Source organism: Microtus ochrogaster, unplaced genomic scaffold, assembly GCF_000317375.1.
Source record: "Microtus ochrogaster isolate Prairie Vole_2 unplaced genomic scaffold, MicOch1.0 UNK3, whole genome shotgun sequence".
Taxonomy (NCBI): domain Eukaryota; kingdom Metazoa; phylum Chordata; class Mammalia; order Rodentia; family Cricetidae; genus Microtus; species Microtus ochrogaster.
This window is the reverse complement of record NW_004949101.1, coordinates 9298151-9304562: the sequence shown is the minus strand read 5'-3', so window position 1 is coordinate 9304562 and position 6412 is coordinate 9298151.

Genomic DNA, 6412 nt, shown 5'->3' with positions numbered 1-6412 from the left:
ACTTATCCATTTCATCTTTCACTCATCCTTGCAAAAAGTATTCCCTTACTATTTTAGCAGTAGTTTCATAAGAGCAATACCTGTCTCCCTGTCCCTCATGTCCTTCCCTTACAGTTTTGTATTTTATCTTTGATGTTCCTGGACGCCAACTGTTCTCCTCACACCATTCTACACAGCTCTGCCCTGTCTTTTTCTGCTCACCCATACTATTTTTTTAGTATTAGCATGAACTTTTTTTGCCAGAAGTTGTAAACTCTGCATAGCTTTCATCTTTAGAAAAATGTTTTCTGTTGTCTGATAGTATAGTTGGGCCAATGTCAAAGGACTATATGATTTTATATCACCTTTAGAAGGTAATAAGTAAGTAACTTAACTAGGATCTTCCAGACAACTGAGGTGTCTGCATTTACAGCCCCAAACATGTTGCAGTTGGGATTGGGTACCTACAAACATTCTACCCGCTACTGTTTATTTGGAACATCATTGAACCATCATCATTTTCTTGCTGTCCCTATAAGATTCTTGAATCTTCTTTTTAACATTGGTCCATTTTAGCATTTAAAAATATTTTATTAATTAAAAACTAACATGTAAAACAGTAACTTTGCCAGTGAACTAATAAAACAGTTTTAACTGTGAGAATGTCAGTTGTGACGGATGGTGGTTTCTTTGATCTTTAGACTTGTTTCTCATCCTTATTTTTTAAAGTTTCTAGAAACTGTCTGTCCTTATTGGCCCAGTTCTGACTTATGCATGATGACTGCATTAATTTATTTAATTTTCTACACTAAGATCTCTCTTTCCAGCACCAACAGTGCTTTAAGCAGCAGTTGCCTGCTTTCAGGTTGTCTGTGCTTGGCTATCTATCTCACAGATGAGCTCACCTCAGACTGTGGAAAGATGGTGATATTACTGAGGCTGCTGTCAGTTGGACTCAGGTTCTCAATAAGACAACTAGGCTAAGTTAGCCATCTCTTTCAACTAGGATGGGTTCAGAACTGGTACAACTATGTACATGTTGCAATATTTTTCTTGAGATAGGAAATTTTTTATTGACACACATTAATGAATCTTGTAACTTTTAATGCCACCCCAAATTTAACTCTATAGTAGTATTTTAGTATCCTTTTCAACCTCTCTCTCTGGCCATCCCAAAGCTCATACTGCTGGAGACATATGCAGTGGGATAACCTACCGGGAATTTTCCCAGAGTACAAAGAACTCATTTGTTCAGAGGTTGGTCTTTCTCCAGGCAGCACATTGAGGGCAATGGCACAGGCTGATGAGGAATATAGAAGCTCTATAGCCTTGTCTCAAATTTGGATCATTCCAAATGGCTATTTCTAGCTTTGTAACTCCCGTTTGGTCAACTGAGGCATCAGTCACAACTACAACTGGATCTGAGCTTTTATGTACCCGGTACTTCCTTCGTCATTTTCCCAAGAGCACTTGTATTCAAAACTCCTACAGACAAAGTTCCATCTAAAAGCCCATTTCTAGGCAATCTGTCTTAAGATCGTGCTACTCTTTCATCACTGTCTAAAGGAAGGCATCAGCATTATCCTAGGACCCCAGCCAGTCACTGGAATTATTTTTCACTCTTCTTTCTCACTGGAGACTAACTATTAGAATGATACTCTCTCTTTTCCATCTTTATTATGACTATCTTACTCGAACTTTATCCATCTCTCACCTGGGTAACTGTGACCATCTTCTCAGTGTTTTTGCACTATAGTCATAATAATATTCCTAAATTTAAAAAATTCATATCATTCATAGTGATTCAGTAGCCTTCAATTTCCTTTGCATAAAATTGAACTTTTTTTCAAAATATGTATTTGGCTTACGCACCACAGGGATTCCGTCCCTCAGCAGATTCATTGCAGTGAATTGCCACAGGTGATCAGATTGTATGCACAAGAGAAAGTTCTATCTCTGATACTACAGCTGTGCTTTTCTATCTCAGTATTCTTATGGCCTTGTGCCATAATCCTGCACTAGAGGCTAGAATAAAACTACCCACATACCATCAACTCAGTTCTCCTAAGTGGATTATTCTTCCCGTCTATCCATTCTAAATTGAAGAAATGAAATGGTATCACCGTTGGCTTATGTATCTAACCCATCACTTACCTTTGCTTCTTAAGAACAACCATTTAAACTTCAGGGCATGATGAACCATTGGGAATTTTCTGGGGTGACTGGGCAGCTGGAATTTACGGCACTCTGATGATGTGATTCTTTTTATGCATCCTGTAAATTTTAGTTATAGCGACACTCGTCTGTGGCTAGCGCGGACAAGGCTGGTTCCTTTTCGTAATTTCATAAGTACAATAAGACCATAAATTTCAAGCTGCCTTTTCTGGCTTTTTTTTTCTCAGTAGCCTATTGCCTGAAGCAAGAAAATGGAGCTTCAGAGGAAAATGTCAGCATTAATAGACAGGCACTCTAAGTGAGCCAGACAGCAGTGTTCCAAGGTGATCTGAAGTTCAACCCTACCTCTTAAGTGAAGACCACATACTGAAGAATTACAAAGATGTGTTCTGCTAACAAGTCTTCACGTTTTCCCCTAAATAAATGGCAAGCAAGAAAACATATAAGTATGCATAGTTGATGCCATCCTGTGTCACTTGGTGGCCAACAGTTTACAGAAGACTATACAAAGTGGTTCTAAGTCAGAAATTTTCTCAGCTGGCTCAGACAATAGCCTTTGTTGACTTCATAACTACATAAGTATGTTCTGCTCTATGGTCACCATAAAATTAACTAAAAAATTGGAGTGTTTAAAGTAAATATTGCTAGTATAATTAGGGATTTAAGAAAATACTTTAAATTTTCCATATTTCCTACCCACACTATCCAATACCATTTACAGCTTGAATTTGTATTGTAGTGGCATTTCATTTGGATTTTAATAAATAAAGCTTGCCTGAAGATCAGAGAGTAAAACAGCACCACTGGTCAGCCTTACAGACCAGGCAGTGGTAACACACACCTTTAATCCCAGTAGCCACACTAGTTGTCATAGAAACTGAGTGGTACTTGCCTTTAATCTTAGTCCTAGAGAGGATTATAAAGCAGGAGAAAACAGCTTTCAGACACAGTCTCATTCTGAGATTCCTGGAGGCAGGATTGCCATTTTGAACTGAGGTCGAGGTAACAGCCAGTGGCTAGCTGCTTTGCTTTTCAGGATCTTCAGGTTGAACCCAATTGCTGTCTCTGAGTTTTTATTAATTGTGCTTCATAGTATGATAAACTTGCTGCAAATAATTAACCAATATTAATATATTGTTTCATAATTTAATAATTTTTTTCAGGACTTTTCTTTTTATATATATGTTTTGTTCTGGAATCCCATCCAATTTACATTAAGTGGTTGCAATTCCTTATGTTCCTTTTTGCGAAGTGGCAGTTTCTATGCTGGTTCCTTTTGAAAAAAAAATTACAATAGAAACAAAGACCTACTTGAAGATATGCTTATAGATACTGGAATATTATTGCTTCTAGACCCTCTTCACTAACAGAGATGAAATGCATGCCTTTATAAGAAGCCATGCATATATACATCCCTATAAATATTTTTATATGTAGCCATCCACATCTTCATTAAGCTAAATATGAGCTCATGTTGATGTCTCCAGGTCCAGTCCATTAACACAAATTACCTACCCTCCCTTGTCGGTTAGCAACTCCACACTCCAACAGAGAGAACTCGCTCCCACTCTCCATCATCAATCTACCTAATTGTCCACTTGAGAACATGTGCAGTAATATTAGCACTGTTAAGCTGTACCCTCATGGAGAATAATTTCGTTTACCAGAGAGCAGGGCTTATGTGCAGTTCCATTTGCCTTTAGTCTTCCAGGCCCTACTAATTTTCAAAAGTCCTTAGGTAAGCATCTACCTCTCCAACAATCCCTTCAGTGAAGTTGCTTCGTGTTTGTTATAGAGTCAGAATGTGTTGTTACATTCTGTATTCCACCTCGGGAATCCTTAAACCTCCTTAGTGTTTTGATTTTAATTTGCAGACCCTAAGCTTCACTTTGTGCTCGAGAGTCTTTTGAGGTTTGACTGACATTATCAGCCCTCCTCACTGCAATATAACAAAGAATAGCTTCACTAACCTAAACAAATTTCTATGCCTATCCAGACATGTTGGTGCAGTCTTGTAATCCTAGCGCTCAGGAGACTGAGGCAAAAAGATCGGGAGTTTAAAGATTGCCTGAGCTATGTAGTGAGACTTTGTCTTAAAAAAAATAACTGTTTTTCTTGCCTCAAGTTTTTCCCAACTCAAGTCTAGTAAACAATGATATTTTGCCATTACTGTAATTTTCCTTTTCTATTATGTTACATAATTTGAATCACAAAACACATGCCTAAAACTATCTTCTTTCACTGAGCAATTTGCATTTGAGATTAGTTCATACTTTTACTTGGATTGAAAGCTACATTTTCTTTTGTCACTGAGTAATATTCTAATGTGGGGATGGCATTATTTATTTATGCACTCACCTATCGAAGGACAGACGTATTAGCTGCCTCCAGTTGGGTGTTTAATGTATAACATGCATAGTGGTACCTTATTCCAGAAGTTGGTTTTGTTTAAAGTTTTTTAAATTAGATAGATAGATATAAGCATAATCACAGCATTGTGTAAGAGCAAACTACTGATTCACCTTCCAAATAGATACCACAGATTTTATTCCTACTAGGTATGAGCAAGGTCTGTCTGTGTACATCTGTGTCTATCTCTGTCTGTCTCTCTGTCTCTCTCTTTATGTGTGTGTGGACATTTTCTATCTTACTCAGTTCCTCTTCAACCTACTATTTGAGACAGGGCTTCTCACAGAATCGGGAACTCATTGATTCAGTTAGACTGGCTACCCGGTTAGCAGTGCCGAGGGATCCTTCTTCTTTGCCTCCCCAGCTCTGAGATTACAGATGTACACTGAAGCAGTGATGATGTTGGAGATCAAAACTCAGACCTTTGAACTTTTTTTACAACAGTCCTTTACTAAATGAATCCTTGTCCTAGGTACACATATCTGATGCTTGGCCAGCTTGTTCACTAGTGGTTTTGCACTAATCCCATATGAATTATGAAGGTAATATCATTGTTTTTATTTGATTTTTTTTTTATTTTTAGTCATTCTCTCCCTCTATAGACATGCTGTTCTCAAAGTCAGGATAACTTTGTCCCAGCCTCTCAAATGCTAGAATTTTATTCATGTGTCACTACCTTGAACTTTATTTTTCTTTAATCTTAAATTACTTGCTAATAATTTAATATGCTCATATAGTATCTCTAGATGATTTTATTAGACATTCCTTTGCACATATATTCTTTAACATATGTTTTGCACTTTTACTATTTTAGGATTACCCTTCACATTTCAGAAATGCTTGATTTTTGTTTAGTTCTATTAATTTCTTTTCTTTCAGGCATTGCAAAATATCGTATCTTTCTTGTCATCATTCTTTGATAATTTCATGTTATAATAATTTTTAGTTATTTGTACCGCTCATTCTCCTCTTGTATCTCCTACCCTCTCACATGGAAATCCTTTTTTTCAAAAAGTTCTACTTCACCCTTTATATCTACTGTTTATGTGTAACCCAAGGGTTTAATTAGATTTGTTTCCACAGCACAGGTGAGAAGTTATTTCCAAGATCATGGGCATTCCATCAGAGCCTGCACTACGTAAAACAACACTCCATACTTCAGTAGCCACTGACTGTCAAGAGTAATTCAGGGAGCTAGGGGTCTTATGGTCTCCTCTTCCACCAAGGACAACATTCTGACATAATTAACTGTATGTACATCTTGTCCATGTAATCCAAGGCTGCAATGAATTCATGAATGCAGCAGCTACTCTGTGTCCAGAAAACAGCATTTTGTTATACACTTCTCCATTCTTTAACTCTTTAACTTTTTTCCTGTTCCCTCTTTCAGGGACATTCATTGATTCTTGGAGTGAAAAGGAGAGATGTCCTATTACCATTACTCAGCACTTTGACCTTCTAGGTGTTTCTGCTTTAACCATTTTCTGCAACAATAAGAAACTTCTCTGGTGAAGTAGAGTAGAGTACTAAGCTATACATATAAACATTAATATTTAGAAGGTAGTTTGACAACACATTTATTTAGAAAAATAGTAGTAATGGGTTCTTCTTTGTGGTTATGGTCTCACCAGTCAATGGTTGACAGAAGCAGACTGGGCCTCAAACACAATTAGAAGCCAGTTGGTTATCCCTAAAACAACCATGACACTATTATAGCAGAGGACACACCTTTCCGGTAAGATTGTTGTTTTTTCCTCCAGGTTTTGGAGATATCCTTGACCAGTAGCCTACATGGCATGCTCTAGCCCTCTGAAAGCTAACCATGAGAAAGGAAGGTTGCTGCTCAGTG